The sequence below is a fragment of the Pseudophryne corroboree genome, chromosome 2 (assembly GCF_028390025.1).
Source record: "Pseudophryne corroboree isolate aPseCor3 chromosome 2, aPseCor3.hap2, whole genome shotgun sequence".
Classification (NCBI taxonomy): Eukaryota; Metazoa; Chordata; class Amphibia; order Anura; family Myobatrachidae; genus Pseudophryne; species Pseudophryne corroboree.
Genome location: NC_086445.1, coordinates 474,766,412 through 474,787,527, shown reverse-complemented (window position 1 = coordinate 474,787,527; position 21,116 = coordinate 474,766,412). Strand labels below are relative to the sequence as shown.

The following is a 21,116-nucleotide window of genomic DNA, read 5'->3' as shown; positions in this document are numbered from 1 at the left end:
TGATCAGGACATTGCCACTCTTCCGTTTGCTGGACAGCTGCTTCTTTCCATACCTCATATGTTTCCTCCCCTTGAGGTACAGGCTGCATTCCTGAAAACACTCTTAATCTACGGTAACTTCCTTCATAATGCCAACGTTCTAACTGCGTGACAACTCTGTCCACTATAGTCTCAAATTGAGTTCCTAGTTTTTCCTCATTTGTATCTACTGGAGTAGTATTATTATCTTCTACTCCCTCAGCACTATTTCCATTATTCTCTCTTTGTCCTACATTAATATCCCCAGCAGATACTTCTATGATTCTCTCATCACCCTCACTTACTGCAGGCATAATAATGCTCCAACGTCTACCAGTATCTCTATCTACCATCATCATTGCCGGAATTAAATAGGGATCTAATTCATTTTTATTTTCTATCAAAATGGCGCATATCATTCCCAATTCCCCTCCCCATTTATCAATCACTTGGGGTTGTACTACACCAAATAGAGTACTTATTTGAGAAATAACATCTGTATCAGAGAAAGCTGAGAAGTTTCCCCCTACAGCTATGCATTTACGAGGGTCTTTCCCTTTCTGTCGACTCCAAAGGAAAGTATCTTTTCCTGTTATATTTTCCATACTGACTACCTTCTAATTTATGCAGATGTAATGGGGTAATCTTATTTATTGGAATCTCAGCAGTGCCTCCACTATGTAACCCCTAGTTACGTCCTAATAATGTGCTAAACACGGCTAAAATATTAACACTAAATTGCCTCCACCCAAGCTTAATTCAGATGTTATTTAATATTTTTTTATTAGGCTGGCTTGGGGCAGCTGGTGATATTTTGATGTAATAAATAATATTAACACTCTACTACTGCTTTCTTATGTTTAAACCAAAAGTGATAATTTTAATAGTTATAGTGATATAATATTTCAAAGATTGTAATATAACAAGAAAGTACAAATTGGTAAATTACACGCACCCCTCTAATCCTACCCTCAATGCCTATACAGCTTCACCTGCATGCAATACAAAAAATTACCTTTTGGTAGCTACCGGATATGCCTAGGCAAATATTAAAAATATTCCTAGGTGTACACCTGGGTTGCAATTCTAACTGTCATGCATGACACACTTTACATATATTATACATGAATTTGTCATAATAGTGACAATATGAAGAAATGCATACTTTATATATTACTTTAAAAATTATATATACGGTTAATCAAATGAGTACTCTATAAATATTGTATACATTCGCTTTCTGGCAGTTTATAATATCTCTTCTTGAAAAGTGACTATAATGACGTATCCTGAAATGTTTTATGCTACTTTAAGCTGAATAAGTATCTGCGCTTAGTCTTCTCCTGGTTTTGCTGAAGAATAAAATGTTGACTGAATTCCTATATATATATATAAGTTACATATACACATATATTAGTTGAATATCTTTCTTTCTGCTGTCAGGGAGGTTTCCACTGGATAAATTACTTTTGCTTTGCCTGACAGTTTGTGTTTCACTATTGTATCCTTTTCCTCTGTATCCAGTCTATGTAAACAGTCTGGCAGTGATCCTGGCACTTAAAGTTACTTTGTTTAACCAGACTGTATGATGCAAGTTAATATATCTCCCTCCACTGAGTGAATCACTTTCCCTTTGCCTGACAGTTTGTGTTTCACTATTGTATCCTTTTCCTTTGTATCCAGTCTATGTAAACAGTCTGGCAGTAATCCTGGCACTTAAAGTTACTTTGTTTAACCAGACTGCAAGTTAATATATCTCCCTCCACTGGGTGATTTCTGGTTATTCAGTTCTTATAGTCTGTATAACTGCACACTCTTGATAACTTTCTCTTGCCCATGCAATATACTAATAGTTCTCTTAGTACATGTGTATTCTTGAAATCAGATATCTCAGCACTTGCGATGAAATACACCATGAAGGCAGTTCATATCTCTCCTTGCACTATTATTATAAGTTATTATACTACCACTGATAAAGAGTCAATGTCCCTTGTGGATAAGTGTTTATAAGTGCAACAGGTGAGTGCAAGGTTTTATTTCTCACCACTCCTTGATTAGTTGTGCTCCTTGACCTCTCTGTCCTTGGGTTCTGTCATACGTAAGGCTGCACTGGAATTACTGCTTTCTCTCCCTCAACTTCTTTTCCGACAGCTTGGTACTTTAGCTGCCGGCTCAGCTATACTCACAAGTCATCTGTGACAAAATCACTCTCCTGGGCATTACATCAAAGAGTGCTCCGCACACCTGTCCAATGTTTGCAGCTGGTGTTTAGTGGGAGGCAGAAACACTCTTAATGTGCCAAGCTCTTAGGTGTATCGGAGGGGTGGCGCCATCAGCCTACCTACCGCCCACTGTTTACAGCTCAATAACAGTGGCAGCAGGCATAGCATACAGAACGCTCTGTAAACCCCTAGGCAAATATCAATAAGTGGCCGTTTCAGTCCTCTCCCTTTGCTCACTCCTGTTTACAGCTTAGATGAGTGATAGCAGCGGAGAGACTTCAACAGCACCACTAATCAATGTGCCTTATACTGGCTTTATTCGGTGCTGGCCTCAGTCATGGAGCCGTCCTCCACCAATATTACAGCTCTATGGCGGAGGGGAAGCATCCAAGTACTGTGCGCTGACCGAGGGATCTGCAGACTGCTCTGTAGCGGAGGGAACCCACTTTTATCCCCCTTACCAAGAAGCTCGCGCTGACCGGCAGGCTCCTATTGGCCCTATCTTCTCCCTGCTGCCAATCAGCGCGTAGCCTCGTTCAGCGGCTCGCGGTCCGGATAGCGGCTCGAGGGACCCCGTCCTTCCCGCCCTGCAGGCTATCACTATAGCGGCTCGCGATGCATACAGAGCACCCGTTTTGCCGCCCTGCAGGGTATTACTTCTGTCTCGCGGTTAGCGCGAGACAGCTGCCTTGCCGCCATAAACTCACTATCTAAACTGCCTGAGGGAAACACACTCCTGAGGCAGCATAAGTGATCCCTATTGACAGCTATATACTTTTTTTATACAGTATAATACACAGTTCCTGTAATTATCTCCTAAACAATCATAAATGTACATATACTTATTTATATATAGAATTGAAGACTACGGCGCTCAGGTGCAGTTTTGTGACAATTATACCATAAGTATAAAATAAAAATTCTAAAAATATAGTAAAAAATGTAATAAAATATAATAATATAATAAAACACCCCTGTTCTATATATAAACACTTCTCAATAGATTATTTGAGTGGCAGCTTGTAATACATAGACATATGCTTGGCATGCATATAAAATCTGTTGCAAGAATTGGTGAAAACAAGCGCCCAAGAGTGTGGTGACTAAAATTCAGGGGGAATGAAGGTATAGAGGAAGGGATGATAAGGATCAGCTTAAAACACTTATCTGGTAGAGAGGAACTCGGCTCAAGCAGCACTCTTTTTGTGGCTTAAAAACATGCGGATAAAACAGAAGAAAACTAACATAGTGTATACCATTTTGATTACGTATTGTGTTACTGCTTAATTTCACAGGCCCAATTAGGGAACTTGCTTATTCCCACAGGAGATAAATATATAGCCTGGGCAGTATATATATTAAAAATACAAAGAATTTAATGACATAATCACAAATTGTTTGAAGCTTATCTGTCCATAAAAGGAGATGTCTGCAGGTACTCCCAACGCGTTTCGTCCGTCAGCAACAGGACTTCATCAAGGGGATCCCCTTGATGAAGTCCTGTTGCTGACGGACGAAACGCGTTGGGAGTACCTGCAGACATCTCCTTTTATGGACAGATAAGCTTCAAACAATTTTAAATCCTGTACGCATGCATTACAGCCATTGTTATGGACAGATAAGCCTGATATAATTTTTTAATCTGTACGCATGTTATCCAGCCATTTTATGTGTATTTTTATGTGATTATGTCATTAAATTCTTTGTATTTTTAATATATATACTGCCCAGGCTATATATTTATCTCCTGTGGGAATAAGCAAGTTCCCTAATTGGGCCTGTGAAATTAAGCAGTAACACAATACGTAATCAAAATGGTATACACTATGTTAGTTTTCTTCTGTTTTATCCGCATGTTTTTAAGCCACAAAAAGAGTGCTGCTTGAGCCGAGTTCCTCTCTACCAGATAAGTGTTTTAAGCTGATCCTTATCATCCCTTCCTCTATACCTTCATTCCCCCTGAATTTTAGTCACCACACTCTTGGGCGCTTGTTTTCACCAATTCTTGCAACTTATTTATATATATATATATATATATACATATATATATATATATATATATATATACACTCAACCTATAAATTACATCCATACCTTTTATTCCATACATAGGACACATAAACCAGGATATATGAATTCCATATGCATACCCAGAACCATTTTAATCTTATCAATTACCCCATATATTTATTTATTTATTTATTAATACATGGCTACATCAATAAAGCCTGACGACAGTGGAGTGCCACTGAAACGTTGCTCTGCTTAAACTACTGATGTGTCTGTGATCTTTGCAAGTTGCCGTGAGTGCCACGTCTTTGTCTTCTCTCTATGCTTTGTCCTAACGGAGGCACCGGCATTATTCACAGTGGAGCTTTCTTGGAGTGCCTTATCCATCTGTATATATATATATATATATATATATATATATATAAAGGATATAATAAAGCAATGACTAACAATCTATTATCAGCACTTTACGCATGCGCAGGACCCGTTCTGCATGTGTGTAAATGGGTCCGGTGACACAGGATGCAGAGTGGCAGCAGTATGTTAGTGATTGACATTCTGCTGCTATCTGGGGGACAGGGAGGGGTGGCCTCCATTTGTGAAGATGGAGGCCAGGGATCCATCGTTGGATGGAGAATTTCTGGTCTCTGTGATGGGCAGCTTGCGTGGCACTATGTCATCTGAAGGTAAGTCAGTGATCCAATGCTGCATATTTGTATGCAGATGCAGAATTGCAGTTCAATTAGAAGGTGGATCTTTTTTTTAGACTGTAATCTACTAGCTGTGCCCATCAGTTTGCAATTGACAATAACCAAATCATTTAGAAAATTTGGCCCCATGGATCTACCGAAATCATTAACTTTTTCTGCCACTAAATAAAACCCAGTAAAGGCATATCAAGAGTGGAGCTCTGTACAGTTATCTAAAGTAACTGTTTTTACAAGCAATACCTGCTGACCAATTACTTGTCCTTACTTTCCAGTGAATCCACATTGACCCAAAAATGTGTCCTCTGCCTTATAACCTTCCACTTACATTAACTATTCTCTAGGCTGTGAGGGCTGGAGAATATATGGTTCCAGATTAGGGGGGTATTTAAGGAGAAGTGGGGTCTCAAGAAAAGATCCAACTGTTCCAGTAGTTGGTAGGAGGTTTTCATGTTAAAAAGTCAATTGTGACCACAGTTAATAGATGCAGACAGGTTCATGTCATATTTTGTCTACTCTTCCATAACTTCTTGAGAGACATGTACTAAGCAGTGATAAAAGTGGAGAAGTGAGTCAGTGGAGAAGTTTCCCATGGCAACCAATTAGCCTTGACGTAACATTTATAATTTGCATACTATCAAAGTATATAGAGCAGATGATTGGTTACCATGGTTACCATGGGCAACCTCTCCACTGGCTTACTTCTCCACTTTTATCACTGCTTAGTACATATCCCCCTATGTCCCATGGATGGGGGAAATGTGATGATGCAATGATGATGCGATAAGCCTGCCCCTACAGTGTCCTCCTGCATTTTCCTGCTGGAAACTCTCTCTCTCAAGAGAGAGAGAGAGAGAGAGGGAACAATGTTGCCAAGTATGGTCCTCTGTATTGGCAGGTAGGGTTTTATCTGAATTGTTGGTATTGTTATATAACCTAGGGTAAAGCTAACATAAATAATACAAAGTGGTGCATCATGCTGGATAGAAATCACTTGTGACATATATATGCTTGTTACACAAACATCCTTATGCTCAAATTGGTGATTACATTTATAAATGACTTACTCCGCTATCTAATCACATTTTTTGTATTCCTCAGCTATAGAACTGTGTGCTGAAATTCTTGGCAATAGTAACACAGAAAGATTCTAATTACTGTAACTATACCCCAGTGCACAGCTTATCCCTTGCACATCATTTATACTCCATCCTTCGCCTGCTGTTTGGGCCTCCATATGCTGACAGCAGCAACTATGCTACAGTGAATTTGTCCACAGGGTAAACCAGGATTCTTAAAACTCACGAGCTCCCTGCAAGCCTCCATCTCTTTCACATCTCATGCATATCACTTTTACACTCAGGAAATAAACTGCAGACGGCAAAGAACTCTTAGCTACATGACAGCTTATATAACACTGCAAGGCGAGTGGCAGAAAGCCAGCAGGGGAATGGTGATTTCATTACAAACACAACCATGCCATCTTATTTTATTTACTGTTTCTTCCCTCCCTCCATTCAATCCTCAGATACTTCTTGTCTCTCTCTTGATACTCCCAGGGGCAAAGGATGCAGTTCTTGGACTATACATCATAACCTTTTCCTGTTCCCTGAAGTTTTCTGTAGAAAGTCTCTAGGGACAAAATATGCATGCATCAATCTCAGAATGCAAAGAGGCAGAACTTGCCTATAGGTCTGATTTTTGTCACCGTTTCTAAACACTGTGGGATGAATCCTGCAAGTTAAAAGGTGATATGTGACTAGCTGTGTTAACATAACTAAATAAATCAGGAAGGTTGTTTAGCTAGACAAATCATTGTACCTATGGACAGGCAGATCCATTCTTTGAGCAAAGAAAAAAGTGCATGCAGCCTTACACACAAGGAAATGGTTCCATAGACAAGGTATGTTACATATTGAGATCTGTGTCTAAACTTACTGTACAGTACATCAATAAAAACCTCCAGTATGATATTAACCTTCTAAGTGAAGTGAGCACATAAACAGGTCTGGCTACAGCTAATGCACAATCAGCGCTCCTCTGTGTCAAGCTGGGCTGGCCATGATATTCCAGGGAAACCCTGTTATGGTGGGATTCCTCAACAGCCTATTCTGAATTCCCTTGGCTTGGGCAGTTTCCAAAACTCTACAATTACAGTCCAGGTTTTAAGGATAGACTGGAAACTTAATTAGTACCTCAGTCAATTTGATTTAACCATCTGGATAGCCTTTAAACCTGGAATGTATTGGCCGAGTTTGGGAAACTCTGCTCTTGGGGATAGCTATCACTAGATGGGATAGTTGTTTTGTTGATAAGGAAAAGCCCTAACTCCTGTGAAAACACCAATTTTTAATGGAGAAATTATTTCCCTCCCTCTAGTAAGGGTCAAGATGACAAAATAAGCAGTAGTCTCTTAGAGACATGGAACCCACACGCATACCTCCCAACTTGAAAAGCTGTAAACTCGGGGCCTGGTGCGCCCGCGTCCAAAAAGGGATGGGGCCTCTAATGAAGGGGTGGGGTCTCTGACAAAGGGAAGGAGCCTCTGATAAAGGGATGGGGCTTCACTTAACGACACCCATTATTGTCATTTTGGGGGGTGGCCAGCGCTCCCTGAGCAGTTGGGAAGCCCCTGTCTCACCCCCTGGCACTGTTTGATGCCATGCAAATGCACACACAGGGGTGTGACTCCCAGAGGCAATGGAGACTCCAAGCCCTGAAGGGGCACCTGCATCCACAGCAGCACCTGTGTGGTTTACAACATAATCCACTGCTCTTCTAACGGAGCTCTGCGTGCACCCACTGCTGCTGCTGCAGAGTAAATCAGGTCTATCCCAGGAGCCTTGCTAAAACCTGCAATATGGGACAGGATGGCCCCTGCCTGGAACTGCTTAGCCTGCACTGCAGCAAGCAACGGTACACCCACCACTACTGCTGGACTGTGAGATGGAACCCACTGGTGAACACTGATTCTGCATGACGCAGATGACTGAATCAAAGCATACCTGAAGCCCTGCGAATTTGCTGCGAGCTTAGGTCCCAGTAGACCAGCTGAGAGCGCTATCTATATAAGTAGTGTGTGTTTTTGTTTTTTTATAGGGGGGGCACCAAACTCCAACTTGCCTCTGGGTGACTGGGATAAACTTACACCCTTGTGCACACTTCATCTATTTAGTGAACACCAGCTGCTTTGCAGAGCAGAGCAGTGGTGATCACAGGCTCTCCCAATTTGCCCACCCACCCACTGGATACTGTGGCCTGTGGTTGGACAGTGGGACAGTGTCCCAATAATGGGTTCTGTCCTGCTGGAATCAGAACAGATGAGAGGTATGCACACATATATTCTGCACTATCTGGGATACCTGTTATGAAAGATGGACATCTCTGTGCTCTGCCAGGCACTGATAACGGCAACAGCTACTGCATTAATAAATTAATGGTCCTTTACAAAGTGCTTCAAGGTGTTTATTATCTATCTGAATTTTGCTAATTATAGCTCAGATTTGCACAATGCATACATTAAAACATTCTTAGAGGCACTACAGGCAGTTCTGCATGTCAGTGTTTTTTTCATGTTTGCTCAAAAATCCTTCAGTCAGTTGGAAAGCAGAGGTGTGACCATTATCCTGCTGATGGAAGGATTTTGGGCAGATGAAATAGTAATTGACAAATAACCTTGCCAATTGCACAGTGTGGCCAGATGACCTTGCCAGCAATCACAGATATTTTGTCCTCTGATTTGGGATAGAAGAGGCTTACTTAATGACTTCTAGGGATTCCCGTTCACCATCAGTAACCCCCCGTAACTGACTCCACCACTGTGCAGTGGGTAGGTATCTCGCTGCCACCACCAGGCTCCTATATGCACCAGCAGCCACTTCTCCCAGGCTCCTACCATTGGAACATGGAACCGCTTACTTCTTGGTATGGACACACTGCTGCAATGCCTCTGCGTTGGTGTGAGCTAGTTCGCACTGGTCCCTTAATATCTACAAGGTTAGCTGTCAGAGGGCTTGAGCTTGGAGATGCTGGGCTCAATCCAGGACAGTCAGTACTTGGTGCCTAGCACTGATAGTTCATAGGAAAATGACACTGCAGCACAAGGGATTAACCCCCTCTGTGCTGTGGCTGCCATATAGAACACGTAAGCCAATGGCGGCATGTAATGGAGTCCGAGATCGCCGGAGATGCAGGATGCTGGCCAATCTCTGACTTTTTTTAAAGGGGCAATCAATTACAAGGCATAGTTTTGCCTTGTAAGTAATTGCTCCTTTAAAAATAGTCAGTGATCTCGAACCCTATTACATCCTGTCGCACATCTCCGGCCACACTCAGCTAAACTACAGAGCCTATAAAGCACATTTACTTCTGATTTACTGTGCATCCAAGCAGAGATGACAACAATGATCCCAAATTCAGACTTTTCCTTTTAAGCATCCACTAATTGCCAGAAAACTACTGTGAATTGATTGAGAGTAAAATGTAAAAAAAAGATTAAATATGAAATAAAAATTAAAGCGCTTTCTTCATTAATGTATTAGTGTATGTGGCTATGAACTGTGCAACTAGAAACACAGCTAGAAAGGCAGGAAGGCATAATATTGGACGTTGGGAGAGTTCTCTCTCCAAATTCTGTCTAGTCCCTCTCCATGCACCAGGTCCTCTGAAAATGCGATGCTACCAGACGCACTAGGAGACTATGCTGAACTTCCAGAATCCGCGGGGAGGGGATCTGAGCCACAGCTTGGACCTCCCCATCTGCCTCAGATCCCAAGGCAATACATTATACTCCTGCTGTCGAGTGAAATCAATGGGCTGACCGCTGATTGTCTGAGAGAGTCATTTCTCACTGCTCTCAGCCAATTAGGGGTCAGCCCATTGATCACTGATTGGCTATTGAGCTGTGGCATAACTAATGGGTGCAAGGGGTGCACTTGCTATGGGGCAGCAGCCTCCCACTAGCATCAGCACCAACTTGGCTAGCAACACCATTGAGCTGAGAGACTTCACTAGCAATGAATAGCAGTGCCCTTCCTCCACCAGCAGTTGTGCCAACCTGGCCAGCGGAACCATGGAGTCAGGAGATGTTGCCAGCAATGCAGAGCAGTGCCAGTAAGATGCCCTTTGGTGTGGCTGCCTAGAGTCACTCCCCAGGGAAGGTGGTAATGGTCACAGTGTGCACTGGGGGTGGGGTTGGATCTATATCTCCTTTGTGTTTTGGATTTGAATTTGCCCAAACCGCCCTTGCGTCTTTTGGTTTTGGATCTGTTTTTTTCCCAAGACAGCTAAAATCACATATTTTTCTGTTTTTGTTGCTACAGTATTATTAACCTCAATAGTATTCATTTCCAGTTAATTCTGAGCATTTTACAGTTCACAATATTGTTTTCATCCAGGTAAGGCTAAAAGTTGATCAGAGCTAGCTGGCTGACTAAGCTAAGTGACAGCAGTGGGCCGTGGACTGCGGAGTAACTGCAGCACCACTGTATGACAGGACAGCCACTGGATGGACACAGCACTGCTGGATGGACACAGCCACTGGATGGACACAGCACTGCTGGATGGACACAGCCACTGGATAGAGCAATACAACAACACCAAATATATATATATATGTATATATATATAAATATATATATACACTGCTCAAAAAAATAAAGGGAACACTAAAATAACACATCCTAGATCTGAATGAATGAAATATTCTTATTAAATACTTTGTTCTTTACATAGTTTAATGTGCTGACAACAAAATCACACAAAAATTATCAATGGAAATCAAATTTATTAACCCATGGAGGTCTGGATTTGGAGTCACCCTCAAAATTAAAGTGGAAAAACACACTACAGGCTGATCCAACTTTGATGTAATGTCCTTAAAACAAGTCAAAATGAGGCTCAGTAGTGTGTGTGGCCTCCACGTGCCTGTATGACCTCCCTACAACGCCTGGGCATGCTCCTGATGAGGTGGCGGATGGTCTCCTGAGGGATCTCCTCCCAGACCTGGACTAAAGCATCCGCCAACTCCTTGACGGTCTGTGGTGTAACGTGGTGTAACGTGGCATTGGTGGATGGAGCGAGACATGATGTCCCAGATGTGCTCAATTGGATTCAGGTCTGGGGAATGGGCAGGCCAGTCCATAGCATCAAAGCCTTCGTCTTGCAGGAACTGCTGACACACTCCAGCCACATGAGGTCTAGCATTGTCTTGCATTAGGAGGAACCCAGGGCCAACCGCACCAGCATATGGTCTCACAAGGGGTTTGAGGATCTCATCTCGGTACCTAATGGCAGTCAGGCTACCTCTGGCAAGCACATGGAGGGCTGTGCGGCCCCCCAAAGAAATGCCACCCCACACCATTACTGACCCACTGCCAAACCGGTTATGATGGAGGATGTTGCAGGCAGCAGAACGTTTTCCTTGGGGCCTACAGACTCTGTCACGTCTGTCACATGTTCTCAGTGAGAACCTGCTTTCATCTGTGAAGAGCACAGGGCGCCAGTGGCGAATTTGCCAATCTTGGTGTTCTCTGGCAAATGCCAAACGTCCTGCACGGTGTTGGGCTGTAAGCACAACCCCCACCTGTGGACGTTGGGCCCTCATACCACCTTCATGGAGTCTGTTTCTGATCAATTGAGTAGACACATGCACATTTGTGGCTTGCTGGAGGTCCTTTTGCAGGGCTCTGGCAGTGCTCCTCCTGTTCCTCCTTGCACAAAGGCGGAGGTAGCGGTCCCCTCCTACTGCCTCCTCCACGACTCCTGATGTACTGGCCTGTCTCCTGGTAGCGCCTCCATGCTCTGGACACTACGCTGACAGACACAGCAAACCTTTATTGCCACAGCTCGCATTGATGTGCAATCCTGGATGAGCTGCACTATCTGAGCCACTTGTGTGGGTTGTAGGGAGGTCATACAGGCACGTGGAGGCCACACACACTACTGAGCCTCATTTTGACTTGTTTTAAGGACATTACATCAAAGTTGGATCAGCCTGTAGTGTGTTTTTCCACTTTAATTTTGAGGGTGACTCCAAATCCAGACCTCCATGGGTTAATAAATTTGATTTCCATTGATAATTTTTGTGTGATTTTGTTGTCAGCACATTCAACTATGTAAAGAACAAAGTATTTAATAAGAATATTTAATTCATTCAGATCTAGGATGTGTTATTTTAGTGTTACCTTTATTTTTTTGAGCAGTGTATATTATTATTATTTTTTTTAAACATTTGTACTTTTATTTTTTTACTTTTATTTTTTTTAAAGTAGTGAAGCAAATGGTGCCGATCACCGTGGGGAGGGACTTTTATGCACTCCAAAACCCACGAGAGTCCGACGCCAGGAATGGTGATGTTTTTCCTAGTTTTAGGATCTGAGTCAGAGGGGAAGACCCAAACCCTGTATTGGACCCCCTCAGAACAGCTATGTTTGGCTGGGTCCGGTACTCAGAGAACTGGATCCACTCATCTCTAGTATGTATGTATGAATGTATGGATGGATAATGCTAGGTAAGCATCACCTTGCAATATGTAAAATACTGTATGTGTAATGTGTGTGTTGTCCACTTATTGATAGTGTCCCGCTGCTGCAACCAGGGCTAGCTGCACTATGTCAGTGATTTGTGATGGCTTTTATATTTATTTATAATCGCCCACTTGTTACATCCAGTCTGTTTGTAAAGAGCAGCCACTATACTTCTGCCTGCCTATTTACACTTGTTACACAAACAGCTATGTGTGTGTATAATCATGACTACTATATAACCATGCTTGTGTTTGTGCTAGTGCAGTGTAACCCTGTGTGTGTGCTGCTGCTGTACTGTGGAACCCTGTATGTGCTGGAATTTGTGTGGTGTAACCCTGTGAGTATGTGTGCTAATGCAGTGTGGTATAACCCAGTTGTGTGCTGGCGCAGTGAGGTGTATCCTTGTGTGTGTGCTGGTGCAGTGTGGTGTAACCCTGTGTGTGTGCTGGTGCAGTACAGGGAAGGGAATGATGATGAGGACGACTGATGAGGAATGAGGAGGGGATCTACCATTGTATAATGTGTATAAGGGGCTCTTCTGTGGCATAATATGTATAATGAGTCCTACTGGTGGCGGAACATATATAAGATGATCTTCTGTGGTGTAATTTATATAAACAGCTCTACTATGGTGTAATATGTATAAGGGGTACTACTGGTGGCATAACATGTATAAGGGGCTATTTTGTTGTGTAATGTGTATAAGAGGCTCTACTGTGGAGTAATATGTATAACGGGTACTACTGTGTGGTGTAGTGTGACTAACGCAACCTACTGTGCAACGTAATGTGTAATGTGTACCATGTCTTTGTGCCACTGCTTTGTCGCTCAGTTTAACCAGCCAGCTCACTGCAGTCTTTGCAGAAAAGTATTTTGTGTGGAACCGCACTAGTCAAACAATTTTACTAAAGTACCAAAATAATTGTTACGATGAAATACCAATATGCATACAGTTATCAAGTGAATCTTAAACTGCTAATGATTGGCGGTGCTCCCAGGAATTTTGTAGGTTGTACTACAATTGGAAAAGGCAGGAGAAAATGACAAAAAACCCTTGTTTGGGAGCACTCATTTGTTATGATAGGAATAGTATGTATAATGAAAAATATTAAAACATAACCTTTAATTAATCCTTGAATAAAAAAGACTTTTGGACAAGAAATTGGGACTCGTGTATGGTATTATCTGTTTGTGTAAAAAATCTTATTTAACCTTTTTAGCAAATGAGGTACAAGATAATTGGGAAGGTGAAAATATCAGAGGGGTGGTGAAGGATACCAAATGGTTTCTTAGGATCCAGGGTATCCAAAAGATCACTGTACATGCCTGAATTAAGGATATCAATGGTAAAACAATATAAGCAAGATTCTGAGGTTAGTCAAGGTAGAACTCAAGAGGAATGTGAGAAGGATGGAGCAAGGACTGCAATAGGGCTTCCCTTGGTGAAAGAGGGGGGGGCGGGGCCCACTGCACCTGGTATTCTCAGGAGGTTTCCCGTCCAAGTACTGACCAGGCCATGCCTGCTTAGCTTCCGAGATCGGACAAGATCGGGCGTATTCAGGGTAGTATGGCAGTGGACCGTTATAGGAGGGAAAAGAGAGGAAGAAACACTTCTATTTTCTGTACTCTAATAAATTGGTACCATGATAGTCTGAGATGGTTTTTCCAGATGAGAGAGTGCATGGGGGTTTGTGGGATATAGGGCAGGTTTTTTCCTTTAAAATGGCCCACTGCACCTGGTATTCTCAGGAGCTTCCCCTTCCTAATACTGACCAGGCCATACCTGCTTAGCTTCCGAGATCGGACAAGATCGGGCGTATTCAGGGTAGTATGGCCGTGGGCCATTAATAAAGGAGAAGGAGAGGTCACACTCTGCTTACTGCTGTACTTTACATGAATCAAGACTAAAATGGTCTGAAATGGTATTTCCAGAAAAGAGTGTGTGTGGGGAATAAATGAAAATGGAAAGAAAAAGGGAAATACTGTATCAATACAATGGAGAGGTGTTGATTGTATATGTCTCCAAATGGGAGATCTGGTAATGATAAATAATCATAAAGCACACCTCCAAAAATTCAAGGAATCGCTATGTAATATTCAACAACCGTTTCTATATACAGACTAGAGGCACAGCTATGGGGGCGGCATGTGCCTCCACTTATGCAAACCTCTTTCTAGGCTGGTGGGAACGTGAATTAGTATTCAGTGACAATCAAGAAGAGTACACCGACCATTTTATAATCTGGATACATTACATCGACGATATCTTTATGATCTGGGATGGTACCCAAGATAAACTGGACCAGTACATCCGTTCCCTCAATGACAACCAGATCAACATGAAGTTCACATATACCAGCAGTAAATCCAGTATCCCATTCCTTGATCTAAGGTTATACCGAGATGAGACCAACACCATAGCTACAGAAATTTTCAGAAAAGCAACCTCAACCAACAGCCTGCTCCATTCAACCAGCAGTCACTTTCCACCAACCATCAGAAATATTCCCAAAGGTGAATTCCTTAGATTAAAAAGAAATTGTACAGAAGATTCCACCTTACAGACAAAAAGCATCGAATTGGCAGCTAGACTCAAGGAGAGAGGATACAGCAATAGACTTATCAAAAGAGCTAAATCTGAAGTACAAAAAGTGGAAAGGGACTCTTTGATTTTTCCGGTTGAGAAAACCAAAGCAGACAAGAATGCTTTACGCCTCATTGGGGATTTCTGCACAAATTGGAAGGACGCTAGAAAGATTTTGCAAACACACTGGCATATCCTAAAAATGGATGAGGATCTCTCGGACCATATAGGCCAGAACATCAACATGAGCTGGAGAAGGGCACCGAACCTAAAAGATAAACTAGTAAAAAGTTTCTTTTCACACCCTTCGAAGCCAAGACCTCTCAAAGGCAGCTATCCGTGTGGCAACTGAAAGCTGTGCCCACATATCACAAACCTAACAGAAGTGACGGACAGATTTAATCAACGGATCACAATAAAGGATTTCTTCAACTGTAGAACGGAGAATGGGATTTATTGCATCACATGCACGTGCAATCTGAGGTATGTGTGCATGACATCTCGCATGCTTAAAGTTAGGGCACTTGAACATATGAGTACAGTGAGAAATGCCAAATCTGATTCAGCTCAGTTTAAGAAGCTCACTACAGTCTCCAGACATTTTCTAAGATTTCACAACAGCCGAGTAGAGGATTTGAACATTTCAGGCCTGGAACATATAAAAATGGGCCTGAGAGGAGGAGATTACAATATGACACTTCAGAAGAAGGAATCAGAATGGATCTTCAAATTGGACACTCTCATGCCAAAAGGCCTAAACGAAAACATCAATTACAGCATTTTTCTACATACCTAATTATCGGATCTGAATATCAACCTTCTGGCATCCTAACCCTCATCAGCCCCATCCCATCTCCTGTTCCCCATCATCACTCCCGGTATACTCCGTCAATTCCCTTTCTCCCCCCCCAATCCCCCCTTGCTCCCTTGCCTAATCCCCCCTTGCTCCCTTTCCCCCATTTTTCCCTCCCCCCCTTTCCCCCCTCTTTTCCCCCTTCCTCCCTTTACCTCCCCATTAGCCAAGCAATCCCACTTCCTACCACCAAACCTACACTCTTCACTCATTCACATTTTCACTTTTTTTTCACACATTTTCACACTTTCCCATCTTTCCCCCCCCCATATATCATTATTATTTTTTCTTTTCTCTCCTTCCCCCCCCTTTCCCCCCCCATCCCCACTTCTCTGTCCTCCTCGTCAACCTCCCTTCCTCCCCTCCACTTCTCTTCCGCACCACACTCACATTCCAACTTTCCCAATAAAGTTTTCACTCCCATTGCATCACACCCACACCACACTCCTTACCATCTTTTAGCATCATTTCCATACCCACACATCATGTTACTCTCACCCATACAACCACTTTATTCAAGTCCGTCACAATTCATGCCAGCACACACATTTCATTCCTCCCACCATTCCACACCACCCTGCCACACTTTCCTTCCCCATCCATCACATTAATCAGTCCTTCTCCTTCTCACTTTCTCGTTCACACAGGCTCATCACCAATTCCTTTATTATAATTTTTTTTATTATTATAATTAATATCATATAATATATATTATATATTTTTTTTTTCATATATATATATATATATATATATATATATATCTTTATTATCATTATTTTTATTTTTATATAACTTGAGCATACATTTTCATTATTATATTATTCACAATTTCAGTTTCCCTACTCCCGTCTCACACATATTTATCTTTTCCCTTTTCCATCATGGCTGCATCTATCACTCCAGCAATGACCTGATTGGTCTAGTCATCTATCCATTATCCCTTCGCTAATTCCATTGGTCAATTCAGTACTCATATACTGGTCACAGGAGAGCAATAGAGAGAGGCTCTCGTGACCAAGCCCATCTAGGTGAAACGTACTTCGAGAGACGTCCTTCGGTGACGTCATCACGGCAACGCCCAGTCCGGAAGCGGGCGGCCGCGTCCATCACTGCCAGCGGGTGAACGCCGGGGGATTCCTGGACAACAATGGCCGCACACATTGCGGTTGTGGTAATATACTCCAGACCACCAGGACTTGATCATTCCCTCTCCCCCAAAACAACCTGCTCCTGCAGCAGTATTGTATAGCAACAGGAGCATTGTATGTAGTACTTATAGGACTGTTCACAATTTATACCTTACTACTTCCCCGCTCATGCCCCAATGGATATCAATCAGAGTTATGCTATTTATCCCTTACATTAATGTATTTTTCTATTTGCATGTCTTTTACTAACAGCAGCAATTGAGTGTAAATTATTTTCTATTACTCTCTAATGTTATGTCAGTCCTCAAGAGGATGAAATAAGATTTAATGCATCTATTGTGAGCCAGCCCAGAGTTCTAAACCTATATCTTTTCACTCATTAATCTGTTTTTGTTTCTATGGAGCAAGCAATAGTGCACATTTTTTGTTCTAACTTTTTGTGAGCCAGCCTTGAGCTCTTAATTTACTGTGTGGGTCTCTCCTAGTAAGCAAGCAACCCTGCATCTGCAGAGCATAATTTAGCCATTTAATCATATATATTTTCTCTGTGAACACACTATATAATTTTTGTCAGTATATCTTCCACAATATTACATAGCGATTCCTTGAATTTTTGGAGGTGTGCTTTATGACTATTTATCATTACCAGATTTCCCATTTGGAGACATATACAATCAACACCTCTCCATTGTATTGATACAGTATTTCCCTTTTTCTTTCCATTTTCATTTATTCCCCACACACACTCTTTTCTGGAAATACCATTTCAGACCATTTTAGTCTTGATTCATGTAAAGTACAGTAAGCAGAGTGTGACCTCTCCTTCTCCTTTATTAACGGCCCACGGCCATACTACCCTGATTACGCCTGATCTTGTCCGATCTCGGAAGCTAAGCAGGTATGGCCTGGTCAGTATTAGGAAGGGGAACCTCCTGAGAATACCAGGTGCAGTGGGCCATTTTTAAGGAAAAAACCTGCCCTATATCCCACAAACCCCCATACACTCTCTCATGTGGAAAAACCATCTCAGACTATCATGGTACCGATTTATTAGAGTACAGAAAATAGAAGTGTTTCTTCCTCTCTTTTCCCTCCTATAACGGCCCACTGCCATACTACCCTGAATACGCCCGATCTTGTCCGATCTCGGAAGCTAAGCAGGCATGGCCTGGTCAGTACTAGGACGGGAAACCTCCTGAGAATACCTGGTGCTGTGGGCCCCGCCCCCCCCTCTTTCACCAAGGGAAGCCCTATTGCATTCCTTGCTCCATCCTTCTCACATTCCTCTTGAGTTCTACCTTGACTAACCTCAGAATCTTGCTTATATTGTCTTACCATTGATATCCTTAATTCAGGCATGCACAGTGATCTTTTGGATACCCTGGATCCTAAGAAACCATTTGGTATCCTTCACCACCCCTCTGATATTTTCACCTTCCCAATTATCTTGTACCTCATTTGCTAAAAAGGTTAAATAAGATTTTTTACACAAACAGATAATACCATACATGAGTCCCAATTTCTTGTCCAAAAGTCTTTTTTATTCAAGGATTAATTAAAGGTTATGTTTTAATATTTTTCATTATACATACTATTCCTATCATAACAAATGAGTGCTCCCAAACAAGGGTTTTTTGTCTTTTTCTCCTGCCTTTTCCACTGCAGTCTTTGGTCAATATTGGCGAAAAGTTGAAAACAATATTATGAACTGTGAGGTGGTCAAAATTGACTGGAAATCACTGAAAATTGATGTTATTGAGGTCAAATACTGTAGGAACAAATAAAAGGCCCAAATTATGTGTTTTATAAATTTTTGGGGAAAAAATCAAATACCACAGCAAAAACACCTGAGGTGGTTTTAGCAAAACTGAATCCAAAACCAATACCTGCCAATAATTTAGAACCAAAATGAAACCCAGTAAAAAATGGGCTGGCACACATCTCTAGTCTACTCCCAGGATGCATTTCTGTCCAACATACTGTACATACCGCCCTAGCATGTTAATAAACATCTAAACAATGGGTTTAGTGCAGATGTTTGGGATGTACTAAAATTCCTGCTAGCTAAAAATACTCTCAAATTTATTCCTACAAGCAGCAAAAAAAGGAATAAAAATCATAAACCGATGTGGCTTAACAAAAAGATAAAGGAACTTATGGTCAAGAAAAGGCGAGAATTTAAAAAATACAAATCTGACGGGGAAACTGAGTCATTTCAGCACTATAAGGACTGTAACAAAATATGCAAAAAGGAAATAAGAGCGGCTAAAGTGGAAACTGAAAAACTAGTAGCAAAGGAAAGCAAAGCGAATCCCAAAAAATTCTTTAAATACATTAATAGCAAGAGATTAAAGAAGGAGAATATAGGCCCTTTAAAAGACAAGTTGGGAGTCTTAAGCAAAAATGATAATGACATAGCGGACACACTAAATGAGTTTTTTTCAACAGTATTTACTAGAGAAGACCCAATTCAGGGACTAACACATAATCTCATTAATGAGAATCTCCCACTGATAGGTACTTATTTAAGCAAGGAGGTAGTCTGTGACCGATTAAAACATTTAAAGATTAATAAGTCACCGGGTCCCAATGGAATTCACCCAAGGGTTCTAATGGAGCTTCACTCTGAACTCTGAACCGCTGTTTTTGATCTTTAAGGATTCAGTAATATCAGATATGGTTCCCAAAGACTTGCGTATAGCGGAAGTAGTGCCTATATTCAAAAAGGGAGGTAAAGCTGAACCAGGTAATTATAGACCAGTTAGTCTTAAATCTATAGCGGGGAAAGTATTGAAAGGTACATAAAGAGATAATGTTCAGAAGTTCCTTGAAGTCAATAAGGTCATTAAAAGGAATCAATATGGATTTGTGAAGGACAGATCCTGTCCAACCAACTTACTTGGCTTTTATGAAACAGTAAGTGCAAACTTAGATAAGGGTAAAGAGGTGGATGTAATCTTTTTAGACTTTGAGAAAGCGTTCAACACTGTACCGCACATGAGACTTATCTACAAGCTACAAGAAATAGGGCTAGGAAGCACAATATGCACTTGGATCAAAAATTGGTTAGATAATAGGGAGCAGCGCGTTGTGGTTAATGGATCCTGTTCAAATTGGACTGAAGTGCTAAGTGGTGTGCCACAAGGCTCAGTATTAGGACCGCTATTGTTCAATATTTTCATTAACGACCTAACAGAAGGTCTAGAGAGCATGGTGTCAATTTTTGCAGATGATACCAAATTGTGTAAAGTTATAAATACGGAGGGGATGCTGAGTCACTTCAGAATGACTTAGTTAAATTAGAAGCATGGGCAGCGAAATGGAGAATGCGCTTCAATACAGACAAGTGTAAGGTAATACACTGTGGTAACAAGAACAAAAATAACACCTACATACTAAATGGGGTAAAATTAGGGGATTCTGTACTGGAAAAGGACTTAGGTGTCCTCATAGATAGCAAACTAAGCAGTAGTACCCAAAGTAGGATTGCAGCAAAGAAGGCTAATAAGATATTAGCATGCATAAAACGGGGAATTGATGCTAGGGACGAGAGTGTTACACTCCCGTTGTATAAATCATTAGTGAGGCCACACCTTGAATACTGTGTACAATTCTGGGCACCATACTACAAAAAGGATATCCTAGAGCTAGAAAAGGTTCAGAGGCGGGCAACCAAACTAATTAAGGGCATGGAGACGCTGGAATACGAGGAAAGGCTTGCAAGGTTAGGCATGTTTACATTGGAAAAGAGGAGACTAAGAGTGGACATGATCAACATCTACAAATATATATGGGGACAATACACAGATCTTGCGCAGGACCTGTTTTTGATTAGATCAAGACAGAGAACTCGTGGACACTCGCTCAGGTTAGAGGATAGGAGATTCCGCACAATACAGCGTAAAGGCTTTTTCACGGTAAGGACGATACGTGTTTGGAATTCCCTGCCTGAGGAAGTTGTAATGGCGGACTCAGTCAACACCTTTAAGAATGGATTACATAAATTCCTAATGGATAAGGATATCTAGGGTTATGGTGCATAGTCACG

General features: G+C 41.7%; 4 pseudogenes; 2 read left to right on the top strand and 2 right to left on the bottom strand.

Annotated features, from left to right (window-relative positions):
* Positions 1–13,944: 13,944 nt before the first annotated feature.
* Positions 13,945–14,062, bottom strand: LOC135052720 (5S ribosomal RNA; annotated as a pseudogene).
* A 145-nt stretch (positions 14,063–14,207) lies between these two features.
* On the bottom strand, positions 14,208–14,325 carry LOC135051905 (5S ribosomal RNA; annotated as a pseudogene).
* Positions 14,326–17,907: 3,582 nt separating this feature from the next.
* LOC135051646 (5S ribosomal RNA) lies at positions 17,908–18,025 on the top strand (annotated as a pseudogene).
* A 145-nt stretch (positions 18,026–18,170) lies between these two features.
* LOC135052712 (5S ribosomal RNA) lies at positions 18,171–18,288 on the top strand (annotated as a pseudogene).
* Positions 18,289–21,116: the final 2,828 nt, after the last annotated feature.